This window comes from Panthera leo, chromosome A3, assembly GCF_018350215.1.
Source record: "Panthera leo isolate Ple1 chromosome A3, P.leo_Ple1_pat1.1, whole genome shotgun sequence".
Lineage (NCBI taxonomy): Eukaryota > Metazoa > Chordata > Mammalia > Carnivora > Felidae > Panthera > Panthera leo.
In genome coordinates, this window is record NC_056681.1 from 89,669,157 (window position 1) to 89,684,318 (window position 15,162).

The 15,162-nt window shown below is 35.9% G+C and overlaps 1 protein-coding gene across 15 annotated transcripts in view; it reads left to right on the plus strand.

Annotated features, from left to right (window-relative positions):
* The window catches only part of ALMS1 (ALMS1 centrosome and basal body associated protein), a 230,530-nt gene that overhangs the window by 103,937 nt on the left and 111,431 nt on the right, over positions 1–15,162 (plus strand). The window lies entirely within an intron of this gene.

Consider the following 15,162-nt stretch of genomic DNA (forward strand, 5'->3'; position numbering starts at 1 on the left):
GCAAGAGAGTGGGCATTCTAGTGTGGTCTTTTTAATTAAAGCAAGTGCTTGTTCACTGCATGGTAGTGTCTCTCTGATCTTGAGTCCTGCTTTCAAGCTCTTCTTTCAAGGTATTCTCTTGGACAAGTCATTTAATATCTTTGGCACTCCTATGGGGATGATGGTGGAAGGAAAGAATTGGAAAGCTAAAAGGTCCCTTGTAGCTCTAAAAGTTGGTGATTTAGAATTGGATTGGGCCTAAAAAACAGGGTCAGTCTCTGCTTTCAGTATTATAATACTGAATTAGAGTTGAATTCCTGGAATGAGAAGAAAATAGTAGATGATTATAAATATGCACTAAATAATAATGCCATTTGTTCAAAATGTACTAAATGCCATCTGGTATAGTAGATGTAGGTATCATTTTAACCTTAATATAATCATCAGAGGTAGATATTATTACCTCAATTTATATATTTTAAAAACCTAATACTTGGGGGGGGGGTGGGGTTCCTGGGTGGCTCAGTCGATTAAGTGTCCGACATTGGCTCGGGTCATGATCTTGCGGTTTGTGAGTTCAAGCGCCACGTTGGGCTCTGTGCTGACAGCTCAGAGCCTGGAGCCTGCTTCCGATTCTCTGTCTCCCTCTCTCTCTGCCCCTCCCCTGTTCACGCTGTGTCTCTTAATAATAAATAAACATTAAAAAAATTTAAAAAAAACAACCTAATACTTAGAGAAATTAGACATTTTGCCCAGGATCACATGTCTATTATTAAGTGTTAGAAATGGCATTCTAATCTAGGTTTGTCTGATTCCAAAGTTCATAATAATTCAAACTACATATATACACATACATACTCATCTGTATACATGTGTGTGTATAAAATGTGTAAGCATATATGTATTAAGTATTTTTAAAGCTTTTTATTTTGAGATTTTAAATTTAAAGAGTTACAAAAGTGGTAGAGTTCTTGTATTAATTATTTTTTGATGTGTAACCTATTACCCTGAAATGTAGCAGCTTAAAATAATAAATATTATCCCAATGTTAGTATGGTTTTCTGTGGGTCAGAAATTTAGGTGAGGCTTAGATGGGTGCTTTCGGCTCAGGGTCTCTTATGGGGTTGCAAACAAGGTATTGTCTGCAGCTCTGGTCCCATTTCAAGACTTGACTGAGACGATGTGCTTCCAGGCTTGTTCACATGACTATTGGCCAGAGACATCACTCCCTTCCTTCCATAAGGCAGCTCAAATATGACAGCTAAACTTCCCTCTGAGTGAGCATGTGAGAGAACAAGAGAGGATGCCCAGGGCAAAAGTCATAGTCTTTGTAACCTAACCTTGTAAGGGGATCTCACCATTTGTGCTATATTCTGTTCAATAGAAGTGAATCAATATTTCCAGCTCACCCTCAACGGCTAGAGATAGACAAGGGTATGAATTACCAAGAGGCAGAGATCATTGGGAAATATCTTGGAGGTTACCAGTATGTCCTTTACCAAATGTTCCCCTGTGTTAACATCTTACCATAACATCATAACCATAAAACATATACCAAAACTAAGAAATTATCCTTCATATAAAATTATAACTAAAATGTAGACTGATTTGGATTTCATCTCATTTTTATGCACATGAACATTTTTTGTTTCAGATCCAACCCAAGATGCCACCTTACATTTTAGTGGTCCTGTCTTCCTTATTTTCAATAATCTGTGTCAGTCCTTGTTTTTTTTATGATCTTGACACTTTAAAGAGAATTGGTTATTTTGGAGAAAGTTTTTTTTTTTTTTTATTTAACTTTATTTTTTGTTTTTTAAAATTTACATCCAAATTAGTATATAGTGAAGCAATGATTTCAGTAGATTCCTTAATGCCCCTTACCCATTTAGCCCATCTCCCCTCCCACAACCCCTCCAGCAACCCTGTTTGTTCTCCATATTTATGAGTCTCTTCTGTTTTGCCCTCTCCCTGTTTTTATATTATTTTTGTTTCCCTTCCCTTATGTTCATCTTTTTTGTCTCTTAAAGTCCTCATATGAGTGAAGTCATATGATTTTTGTCTTTCTCTGACTGACTAATTTCACTTAGTGGAGAAAGTTTTGATTTAGTTTTCTCTGATGTCTCAAGACTAGGTTGAGGTTATGCATTTTCAGTGCATTTCATTGGGGAGCACATTAAGTTGATATGCATTACTGGTGATGTTAACCTTGATCACTTGGCTAAAGTGATGTCTACCAAGGTTCTTCACTGTACAGTTACTGTTTTTCCTTTTTAAATACTAGGTATTTGGGTAGAAACTGGTAGACTATGCAAATATCTTGTTTCTGCTTAAAACTTTGATCACTAATTTTAGGCTTCATCACTGGATCTTGCTTGTAGCAATTATCACTCTGGTATTCGGATGGAGTTTTTATACTTCTTTCATTCCTTCTACATGTATTAATTGGAATTTTTCTGCAAGCAAGAGCTGTTCCTCCCTCATTTATTTATTCCTTTAGTTATTCATGTATATCAGTATGGATTCAATATAGGAGCTATAATACTCCTATTAGACAAAATAGGCTTTAAGCCAAAACCAGTAACAGGAGACAGGGAAGGCCATTATATACCAATAAAGGGGTCAGATGATGTAACAAGATGATAAACAGTGGTAAATATGTACACAACCAACATTGGAGCATCTAAGTGTATTAAGCAAATACTAAACATACCTGAAGGGAGAAATAGATAACAATATATTAGTAAGGGACTTCAGTACCCTTCTTTCAACAATGGAGAATAGTACTTAGAAACAAAGGTATAGCACCAGGTTAGCTCATTGTTACTAGGATGTCAGTGCTTCTAGCAGTTAATAAAGCTCAGGATTATATGTATGTATATTAACTCATGCATATACCTACTTCTCTGCTTGTTCTCATCTCTGTTAATGTGTATGTGTTTGTGTATACTTGTATATGTAAATATTTTTTAAACCACAAGTCAGTGTTGATACCTTCAACTAATCTTGAACCACAGGGTTGATTATAAACTTTTACCCTTGTTTTTAACTTCTTTCTTCAGTAGTAATAAACCTGGCTCTCATTATCTACAATATATTTACCCTAGTATATAAATTAGATAGTTTCAGAATTCCCAGGTGAAAAACAAATTCTACTTGAGTACAGTGTTTATATATACCTTTCTTTTGAATTTAACATTATGGTATCCAGTCAAAACACTGCTGACATTTCTTAGGTCGTGTTCTTTTTTTTTTTTTTTTTTTTTTTTTTTTCTTTTCTATATACTATGTGTCAGTACATAATTCATTTATAATACAGTTAGTTTCATTTGTCACATCCTGCATTCCGTCTTTGCCCTTGGTTGATTTTGGTTAATTTTTAATAATTTACATAGTGCAAAACTTTTTGTGGTGTACAATTCTATCATTTGTGATAAATCTACCATCACAGTTTCATACAAAGCATTTCTATCCAAAAATTTCTGCATGTCATCTCCTTAGAGACAATTCCTCCTGTGACCCCTGGTAATTCCTGCTTTGTCCTTTTCTTAGCCTTTCTAGAGTGTCCTATAAATGAAATAATAAGATATGTTACAGCCTCTGGGTTTAGTTTCTTTTACTTTGAGAAGCACATTTAAGATTCATCCATCTTTTTTTATGAAGCAGATGTTTTACTTTTTATTGCTTTATTAAAAACAGTAATATTTTATTATTTATATGACAGTTCTTTTGTACAGATTACCACAGTTTGTTAATCCATGCATTCATTCTTTGAAGGATATTTGTGTTGTTTCAGCTTTGGGGTGTGATTACAGTTAGAGCTGCTATAAACATTTGTGTGTCAGTGTTTGTTTCTGAAGGGTAAATATTCAGGAGTGGGATTGGTGAGTCATGTGGTGTATGTGTGTGGTTAACCTTGCAAGAACTGTTTATCTTTGCATTTTCACTAGCAATAATACATGTTCCAGTTACTCTGTGTCTTTGTCAGCATTTTGTATTGTCCATATACTTAGCCATTTTTATAGTTGTACAGTGATATTTCAATATAGTTTTCATTTGTATTTCCCTAATGGCTTTTCTTCACTTCATGTGATTTTTTTTTACCATTGGTGAAAATGATTTTATAATAGGGTTTTATTTTCTTACTGTTGAATTTTGCGAGTTCTGAGTATGTTTTGGATATACAACCTTTGCTGGATATGTTGCTGGCAAATACCTTCTTGTAGTATGTGACTTATCTTTTCATCTACTTAATGTATTGAGTCTGTCACAGAACAAAGGTTTTTAATTTCAATGAAGTCCAGTTTACTGATTTTTTTTTTTTATGGCTTATGCAATTGGGGTGACAGTCCTTTTCTTTCAGTACTTTAAAAATATTTTGCTTCTTTCTAAATTCCATGGTTTCTGATGAGAACTCTACAGTTTTGGAATCATTATTCCCCTGTACATTTGAAGCAATGTGTTATTTTATTTTTCCCTGGTTGCTTTCCTTTTTTTGTTTTGCTTTGAGTCAGTTGGTCATGATGTTTGTAGGCATGGATTTCTTTGGACCATCCTGTTTGGAGTTTGCTGTGCTAATGGTTTTTATCTTTCATCATATTTAGGCAGTTTTAGCCCTTATTTATTCAAGTATTTTTTCTGTACCACATTCTTTCTCTTCTCTTTCTACATCTCTGATGACACAAATGTTTTTGGTATTATCTTACAAGTCCTTGAAGCTCTGTTGATTTTTTTTTTTCCAATCTTTTTTTTTCCCCCTCTCTTGTTCAGATTGAATAATTTCTATTGTTCTGTCTTGGAGTTCACTAAGTCTTTCCTCTGACATTTCCATTCTGCCATTGAGCTCATCCAGTGAGTATTTTATTTCACTTGTATCATTTTTTAGTTTTAAAATATCTGCCATTTCGGGGTGCCTGGGTGGCTCAGTCAGTTAAGCATCCAGTTCTTGATTTCAGCTCAGGTCATGATCTCAAAGTTTGTGAGGTCGAGCCCCACGTTGGGCAGAGCCTGCTTGGGATTCTCTATCTCCCTCTCTTTGCCCCTTCTCAACTCATTCTCTCTTAAAAATAAACATTAAAAATTTTTTCTGCTATTTCTTTTTATTTCCTGAGACCTTGTCTTATCGTTACTTTTGAGGGTATCCACTCTTACATGTTGCGGGATTTTATAATAGCTTCCTTAAAGTTTTTGTCAGATAATTCTAACACTTCTTTCATCCCAGCATTGGTGTCTGTTGATTTTCTTTTCCCACATGAGTTTAGATTTTTCTGGATCTTCATATGCTGAGTAATTTTGGGTTGTATTTCATGATATTGTGAGATAACTAGTGTCATTTAAATCCTATAGAAATTTTCGATATTTTTGTTTTAGTAGGCAATCAACCCATTTGCATTCAGGTTACAAATTATAACCAGCCTTCTGTGGGTTATAGTTCCGTGTGAGTTCAATTTTCAGAGCTTTTGCACTGCTATCCACATTTGACCTGCATGTGTGTGTACCCAGTGGCCAGTTCGAGACTTGGGTAGTAGGCTATCCCATACTTCTGTTCTCAAGGTTTAGGTATGCTCTTTAGGTTCAGATCCACACACGCATGGCTCAGGGATAGGCCCAGGAGATTATAAACGTATGTTAAGGAGTTGATTTTCTTTCTACAGTTACCCCTTGAGCTCTCCTTTCTTGAGTCCCAGGACAGAAAGCAGGAACTTAATTTACCCCCTCTCTTCTGTATACTTCCTGTGACTACTTTGTGTCAGTTTCAGGTGGCTCAGTACAGAGGGGAAAGATCAACAGAGGTTTGTCCCACACTCTTGAAACCAAACTTCCTATATTGGAAGAGAAAATTTTTCCTCTCTCAGAAGTTTAAGCTCTTCCTGGCCCCTGTTACTGCTGTACTACTGCCACCATGAGATTACTTGAGTGCTTGAGCTTACTAGAAGACACAGAAAAAAGATTTTCACACTATTTCAATTCCTGCTCCTCGGTCCTGACTAGAGGGCTTCTGGAGGTTTTTGTCTGTGCTAGGGCCCACCTCCAGGTTTCAAGCTATTTTAAGTTCAGACCCCAGTGGATGACAAAGGAAAGAATGGTAAACTTATCACCATTAAAATTTTTTTTAATGTTTATTTATTTTTGAGAAAGCAAGCAAGAGTGAATGAGGGAGGGGCAGAGAAAGAAAGAGGGAAATAGAGGATCCGAAGCCGGCTCTGTGCTGACAGCAGACAGGCCGATGTGGAGCTCAAACTCAAGAACTGTTAGGTCATGACCTGAGCTGAAGTCAGACACTTAGCTGACTGAACCACCCAGGGGCCCCAAACTTACACCATTTTGATAGTGCTTCGAATGTTGATCATCTTCACCAATTTGCCTACTTCTGTTATTTTTCAGTCTTCTGATAGGTGCTCTGTGTAGACTCTCTAGGTTTTATGTATACAGTTGAGAGAGACTGGGTCTGTTATGGTTACCCAGCACTGGAACCAAATGTACCATTTCTTCATTTCCATCAAAGTATATGCAAGTTCGAATTACTCCACATCTTTACCAACACTTGATATTTCCAGTTGTTTTTATTACGAGCCATTCTAAATATGGATGTGAAAGAGTATGTTATTGTGGCTTTAATTTGTGTTTCACTGATGACCTATGATGCTAACCATCTTTTCTGTGTTTCCTTGATATTTGGATGTCTTTATGAAGTGTCCGTGGTCCCATTCGTTTATTTGATTGTCTCATTATTATGAAAGTTTTTTTCGGGGCGCCTGGGTGGCTCAGTCGGTTAAGCGTCCGACTTCACCCAGGTCACGATCTCGCGGTCCGTGAGTTCGAGCCCCGCGTCAGGCTCTGGGCTGATGGCTCTGAGCCTGGAGCCTGTTTCCGATTCTGTGTCTCCCTCTCTCTCTGCCCCTCCCCCGTTCGTGCTCTGTCTCTCTCTGTCTCAAAAATAAATAAACGTTAAAAAAAAAAAAAAATTAAAAAAAAAAAAAAGAAAGTTTTTTTCGTATATTTTAGATACAAATTATCTGTGTATTGCACGTACTTTTTTCACAGACTGTGGTTTGATTTTTGTTTTCTTTTTTTTTTTTTTTCAATATATGAAGTTTATTGTTAAATTGGTTCCCATACTGAGTTTTGTTTTCGTACTGGTACTTTTGAAGAAGAGAAAGTGTTAATTTTTACAAAAATTGTTAGTTTTTCATTTAAGGTTAGTACTTTTCATGTCTTCTCTAAGAAAATATTGCCTAACCCAATGTGTTGAAAATTTTCTCCTATATTTTCATCTAGAAATATAGTTTTAACTTTATGTTTTAAGTCTGTAATATATGCAATTTGAGGATCATTTTCTTAGATATTACAGCACCATTTCTGAAATCTTGATTATTTCCTTAGTGAATTTAGTTGGCATCTTTGTCAGAAATCAGTTGGTCTCCTATGTGTGGGTTTATTTTTGAGTTCTTACTCTATTCCTTTAATTTATCTGTTTTTATACCAATACCATGATGTCTTGATTTATAGTAAGTCTTAAAATCAAGTTGTCCTGCAACTTTTTAAAAAAATTTTTCAACATTATTGTTATCTTAAGTCCTTTGCATTTCAATATAAATTTTAGAATAAGCTTCCTGATTTCTCTAAAAATGCTTCTTGGGATTTTGTTTGGTATTGCATTGAATCTGTAGATCATTTTGTGAATGATTGATATCTTAATAATAACGAGTCTTCCCATGCATGAACATTTTTTTCTGCTTATTAATGTCTCTCAGTAACATGTAATTTTCAGTGTGTAGGCCTTGCACATCTTTTGTTAAATTTATTCCTAAATATTTTATGTTTTTTTGATGCTATTATATATGGTATTTGAAAATTTTTATTTTCTAATTATTTTTTGCTTGTATAATAGAAATACTGTTGTTAAGCCAGCTTACAAATGTCAACAAATTAATTTTAATTTTAATTTTAATTTTAATTTCTTACTTATGGGCCAGAGCTTCCTATGGGATAATTTAGGGCAATAGGTACTATGACCATAGAGTATTTAGATAAACTAATAGTTCCATTGTTTATTTTTTTCTTTTTTTTTTTTTTCAATATATGAAATTTATTGCCAAATTGGTTTCCATACAACACCCAGTGCTCATCCCAAAAGGTGCCCTCCTCAATACCCATCACCCACCCTCCTCTCCCTCCCACCCCCCATCAACCCTCAGTTTGTTCTCAGTTTTTAAGAGTCTTTTATGCTTTGGCTCTCTCCCAATAGTTCCATTGTTTAAATTGAGGCATATCTGTTGTCCTCTGTTTTATGTTCAGTAACTCCCCTAAGATTTAGGGACTGTCTTGTTTAAATTTAATGAGTAACCCCAGGTATGATGTTTATTCTTCTTAGAAAATCACATTGTCAGGGAGCATACAGAGCAGTTTTACTCCTTTCTTTCCAGTCTTCGTGGCTTTGTTTCTTTTTCTTACCTAATACACTGGCTAGGACATTTAGTATAATATCAAGTAGAAGTAGTAAGAGCAGACATCTTGTGGATTTAGTTTTTCATCAAGTGTGATATTACCTGTAAATTTTTAATAGATGATCTTTATCAGATTAAGGATATCCTCTTTTGTTGTTAGTTTGCTATGAGTTTTTATTATGAGTGGGAATTGAATTTTGTCAAGTGCTTTTAATGCTTTATTGAGGTGATCATATGTGTATTCTCCTGTTTTCATCGATGTGAATTACATTGATTAGATTTTGAATGTTAAATTTTATCTTATATTATTGGGATAAATATAAACTTTTTTATATTTATTACTGAATTCAATTTGCTAACATTGGTCTTTAATTTTTTTTTTAGTTTATTTGAGAGAGAGAGAGAGAGAGAGAGGACATGAGTGGGGAGGGAAAGAGAGGGAGAGAGAGAATCCCAAGCAGGCTCCACACTGACAGCATGGAACCAGATGTGGGGTTTGACCTCACGAACCATGACATCATGGCTGGAGCAGAAATCAAGAGTCAAGAGGCTTAATCAACTGAGCCACCCAGCCACCCCTAGGGGTCTATAATCTTTTTGATTACAGAGCTATGGTGGCTTCCAAAAAAGAAAAATTGGGAAATATTCACTCTTCCATCATTTTCTGAAAGAGTATGTGTCAGATTGGTGTTGTTTGAATTAAATCTACCATATTGCATTTTGTTTTCTATTTGTGTCATCTGGTTTTTGTCCCTTCTTTCCTGCCATCCTTTGTATTAATCATGCATCTTTTATTACTCTGTCTTATTTTCCTTATTGGCTTTTTTATATACATATTTATTTTTTTGATAAATGGGTTGGATCCCGCTCCAAATTTGGTTTAGATATGTAGGGTTTTTACATTTTTCACACCAAGAGGATTTGAGAGGAAGTTTATTATTCACATAGGGACTCCTGGGGAGAGCTGGGTGGGCACAAACAGGTCCAGGCCATCTTGGGCAGAATGAGTGGATGGGCTTATAGTGGCTAGGAAGTAGAACTGGGAAAAGGGTTCTGTGTATGGGAGGTTTACATTTTCTGTTGGTGCCAAAGAAGGAGGTACTCACATTCAGGCTTTCTTATCAGCCTGTTCAGATGTAGGGCCATAGGTGATACTTAAAAAGAAGTCAGTAGTGAAACATCAAAAATGGAATCAGACTTCATTACAGTACATGTTATAGAGATTACCATATTCACCCTTAATTTATATATTATCCTTAATTGCTACCTAACATTTTATTTTTACATCTATGTAAAATATCTATGGAGATATTTGCCTATAATTTTCTTTTCTTGTAATATCTTTTGGTATGAGCATTGGGCTGACTCATAAATATATTGGGATACTTTGAAAGAGTTTGTCTAAGATTGGTATTCTTTCTTTCTTAGGTATTGGGCAGAATTCACCAGTGAATCCATCATGGCCTGGAGTTTTTATTATAGATTCAATTTATTTAATAGATATGACTATGTAAATTTGCTTTAGTTTTAAAATTTTTTAAAGTAATTTTTTCTATTTTAACTTGTCAAAATTTGTTGACATGAGTTATTTTCATAGTATTTTACCCTTTCAATTTCTCAATCTGTAGTGATATTAACTTTTTTATTTCTGATATTGGTAATTTTCGTTTCCTCTTTTTTTACTTAATTGCTCTTTCTGGGGGTTAAACTATTTGGGTTTTGTTGATCCTCTAGTGTATGTTTTCTTTTTAAAGGTTTTGCTGCTATGTTTATTTTTTTCCTTCTGTTTTGGATTTTAACCTAATGGTCTTTTTCTACCTTCTGAGAATATACAGTTTTTTTTCATATTCATTAATGTTTAGCCTTTTCCTTATACAGACAGATTTTTATGTAGTTTCTCATCCTCATCTTTGTTCTAAGTATTTTCTCATTTTTTTCTTTCTAAAGTTTTATTTACATTCTAGTTAGTTAACATACAGTGCAATATTAGTTTCAGGAATAGAATTCAGGATGTGAGGGTGATCTGGCTGCGACATCTGTCACCGCATTGATTGCCGGGGTTGATTCGGCTGATCTGGCTGGCTAGGCAGGTGGCCCCTTCCTCCCTCACCACTCCATGTGTGTCCCTCCCGAAGCTGCCGCTTGGTGGAAGAGGACGACCTTCCCTGATAGAGGAGGACCATTCTTTGGTCAAGGGTATACAAGTAGCTGCACTCCCCTGCTAGAACCTCCAAACAAGCTCTCAGGAATAGAATTCAGTGATTGGTCGCTTATGTACAAAACCCAGTGCTTATAACAAGTGCCCTCCTTAATACCATCACCCATCTAATCCATCCCCCACTCGCCTCCCTCTAAATATTTTCTCATTTCTGTTATAGTTTGTTGTTGTTGTTCTATGGGTTATATAGACATGTGTTTTTTTTAATAAATGTTCATTTATTTTGAGAGACATATATACATATATATAGAGAGAGATAGCAAGAGCGAGCACGTGTGTGCTAGCAAGCAGGGGAGGGGCAGGAAGGGGGAGAGAGAGAATCCCAAGCAGGCTCCATGCTGTCAGCACAGAGCCTGACGTGAGCCTTGATCCCATGAACCATAAGATCACAACCTGAGCCGAAAGCAAGAGTTGGACGCTTAACTGGGAACTTTCTAATTATTGCTTGTTTCTAGTTAGTTCCATTGTGGTCACTGAGATTGTATTCTGAATGATTTCAGTATATTTAAACTTATTATAATTGCTTCATGTTATGGTATATTTTTATTTTTAAAATAAATATTTTATTTTTAAAATAAATATTTTATTTTTATTTTTATTTTATTATGGTATATTTTGATCAACTGTCATGTTGAAATCTTTATTTTTACTGAATTGTTATCTGCTTTAGCATCTGACAATATTACGTTAATATCTCCTTTTTTTTATCCTTAACCATTTGGGAGTAAGTTTTTGACATGCTGCCCATCACTATATCATTTCCTATATGAAAGAACATTTTCCTACATAACCCCAATAAAGCCATAAAAATCAGGAAATTAACATCAGTGCTGTATTTTATTATTATTATTATTATTATTTAATGTTTATTTATTTTTGAGACAGAGAGAAACAGAGCGTGAGCAGGGGAAGGGCAGAGAGAGAGGGAGACAGAATCCAAAGTAGGCTCCAGGATCTGAGCTGTCAGTACTGAGCCCTGTGCGGGGCTCAAACTCATGAACTGCGAGATCATGACCTGAGCTGAAGTCAGACACTTAACTGACTGAGCCACCCAGGCACCCCAACATCAGTGCTGTATTACAGATACTATTCAGGCTTTCTGGTTGTTCCCATAAGGATTTTTATAACAAGAGGAGGCAGTTCAAAATCACATGTTTCATTTAGTTGTCATGGCTCTAATTCTTTTCTAGAACATTGCTTTAGTCTTTCCTTCACTTTCTTGACCTTTGGGAGATTACAGATCATTTATTTTGTAGAATGTTTTTCGATTTGGATTTCTTTGATATTTCCTCATGATTAGGTTTGGGTTATGTATTTTTGGCAAGAATATGACAGTTGTGACATTCAGTTCTCATGATATTTTATCAGATGTTGCATAATTTTCATTTGTCACACTGACAACTATACATTAATTACTTAATAAGGTTTTGGCTGCTAGTTTCCTTCACTGGAAAGTTACTCTTTTCCCCTTTGTAATTAAGTCTCTTGTGGAAAGTACTATGAAATTATGTAACTATCTCATTCCTTTGTAAACTTTGAGTTTGTTTATTATATCCATATAGAAGCATGCTTTCTTATTTCATTCAGTGGGTCTTTTTTACTTTTTACTTTAAAAATATATAGACTCACAAGAGATTACAAAAATAGTTTAGAGAGTCCCAGGTACCCATCACTCAATGTAATATCTTACATAACTTTAGTACATTATCAAAACCAGGAAATTGACATTAATACAGTACAAATAGCTAGACTATAGACCTTCATCTGATTTTATCAGTTTTTGCATGCACTTGTTTTTAAATGTATATATGTATAATTCTGTGAAATTTAATCACATGGATTCATATAACCACTACCCTAATCAAGATACAGAGTTCTGTCATCACAAAGGAATTCCCTCTTACTTGTCCCTTTACAGTCACACTATTGTGCCCTGCCCCTTGCCTTCTTTAACCCCTGCAAACCAGTGATCTGTTTTTCTACTGTATGCTTTTGTCATTTGGAGAAGGTTCTATAAATGGAGTCATATAGCATATAACCTTTTGAGATTAGCTCTCTTTACTCAGCCCACTGACCTAGAGATCCATCTGGGTTATTGTATGTATCAATATTTCTTTTTATTGCTAAGTAGTATTCAAATGTATGAATATATCACAGCTTATTCTGTAGAAGGACATTTGATTGTTGCTAGGTTTTTACTACTGCTGATATAGCTGCTGTGAAAATCCATGTACTTATTTTTACATGAACGTAAGTTTTATTTCTCTAGGACAGTGACTGTCAACCAGGGGTGATTTTGTCCCACGGAGACATTTGGCAATATCTGAAGACATTTTTGATTGTCACAACTAGGAAAGAATTTTCTATTGGCATCAGGACTGCTGATGATAAGATCCTAGAATACACTGGACAGTCCCCACAAGGAATTACTTGGTTCAAAATGTCTGTTAGCTCCAAGGTTGAGAATCTCTGCTGTAGGATAAATGCCCAGGAGTGTGATTGTTGGGTTGTGTAATGAGTATATGTATATTTTGTAAGAAACAGCCTAATTATTTTTCAAAGTGGTTGTACCATTTTACATTTCTACTAGCAAAGTATGAGGGATCCAGTTTCTCTGTATCCTTATCAGCTTTTGGTACTCCCAATATTTTTTATTTTAGCCATCCTAATAAGTATATAGGGGTATTCCCTGTCATTCTGATTTGCATGTCCCTAAAAGGCTAATAATGATGATGAACATTTTTTCATGTGCTTGTTTTCCATCTGTATATTTTCTTTGATGAAGTGTGTTCAAGTTGTTTTGCCAGTTTCTAATTGCACTGTTGTGTTTTTTAACTGATTAATTTAGATTTTATATCTGTTCTGGATACATGTTTTTTGTTGGATATGAGATTTGCAAATATTTTGCATGGTAAAAAATCATATTTTCTTATTACGTTTAACGTTACTATTGTAATTTGTTTTCATTCTGAAAATGTCACTGATCTGATGGCCTGTGGCAGCCCCTTCAGGCAGGCTTCTGTATGCATTTTACATGTCTCTGTTATCTTTTGGACATATCTTTGTTTCTGGCACAAGAAGATATTTCAGGCTCATCTTGTACTTTGCCATCCTCTGGAATTGGCCATTTCTCCAAGGATCCTGGTTTCTTCTAGTGGAAGGTGATATTTAGAAGCCAAGATTTGAGCACTAGGTGTACATATGGCTATTGGACTGCTCCCAGCCCTCGCAGTGGATATGTGCATGCACACACACACACACACACACACACTCATTTGCATTTATTTTTTCTTTATCTATTAAAAACCATAAGCTCACACCAGTATATGGAGTTCTAAATGAATTTCATTTTACTTTTTTTCTCTTTCTGTGTAACTCCCTTATCCAATAGTGAGAAACCTCACTTCCTATGTGTTTTATGTCTTTATTTGGTCAGTCTCCCATTCTATAATCAATGTCCCATCTCTTCTGCCGTCTTCTTCCCAACCAGGATTCTGACTCACTACTTGGATTCTGACCCTCCATTCAGGCTACCTTTTTGTGTGGTTGTGCTTCTCCCCCTGCTTGGGCTTTGACACTCCATGCTAGACTACCCCTCAACATGGATAACCTCCCCACAATTTGGTCTCTGACTCTCTCCCCACCCCCCCACCCCCATCACAATGCTCACCCCATTCATATAGATAACCTTTCTCACCCGCTTTAGCCTCTGACTCCCCATGCTGGACTACCTCTTCACATGGGTGTCATCCTTATCCTACTTGGGCTTTTGATTTCTCACCGTGGGCCTCTCTGCTTGGGTGTTTTATTCTGTTCAGGATCTGGCTCAAGATGTAGACACCCTCCTTACCCTGGCTCTAATAACCCAGGCCAGACTACCTTTCCTTACTCTGCTAGATCTCTGACTACCAAACTGGGCCACCTTCCATCCCTGGATGACACCCTTCTTCTGTAGGGGATCCGATTTCCCAATCCAGACTGCCTCTCCATGAAGATATTTTCTATACTCTGCTCCAGATCTTCCACTCTATGTCAGGCTGCCCTACCCTAGAGACACCTTCCGCATTCTGCTTGGGATCATCCCACATGCCAAGCTGGATCTGTGTCTCCATGGAAACTGTCCTCATCCTGATCAGGCTCTGATACTGTATACCAGGCCACACCTGCACAGAGATTCTCTTCTTGCCCTGATTGGCTTATGATACCCTGTGTTACACTACTCTTTAATCCGGGCACTCTCCTCAGAACTAATAATGTTCTGATACCTTACTCTGGGGTACTGTTGCCTTACCCCATGTAGGTGCCTACCTTATTTTGTTCATCTAATAGCTTTAAAATGTAATTGTTCTGGAAAGTGTAATTGTTCAGGAAGGAAAAGATAAAAGGAAGGGGAGAATTAAAAAAATGATGTTTAAATTCTAGTTAGTTAACATACAGTGCAGTATTGGTTTTAGTGATTCATCACTTACTTATAATACCCAGTGCTCATCACAGCAAGTACCCTCCTTAGTGCACATC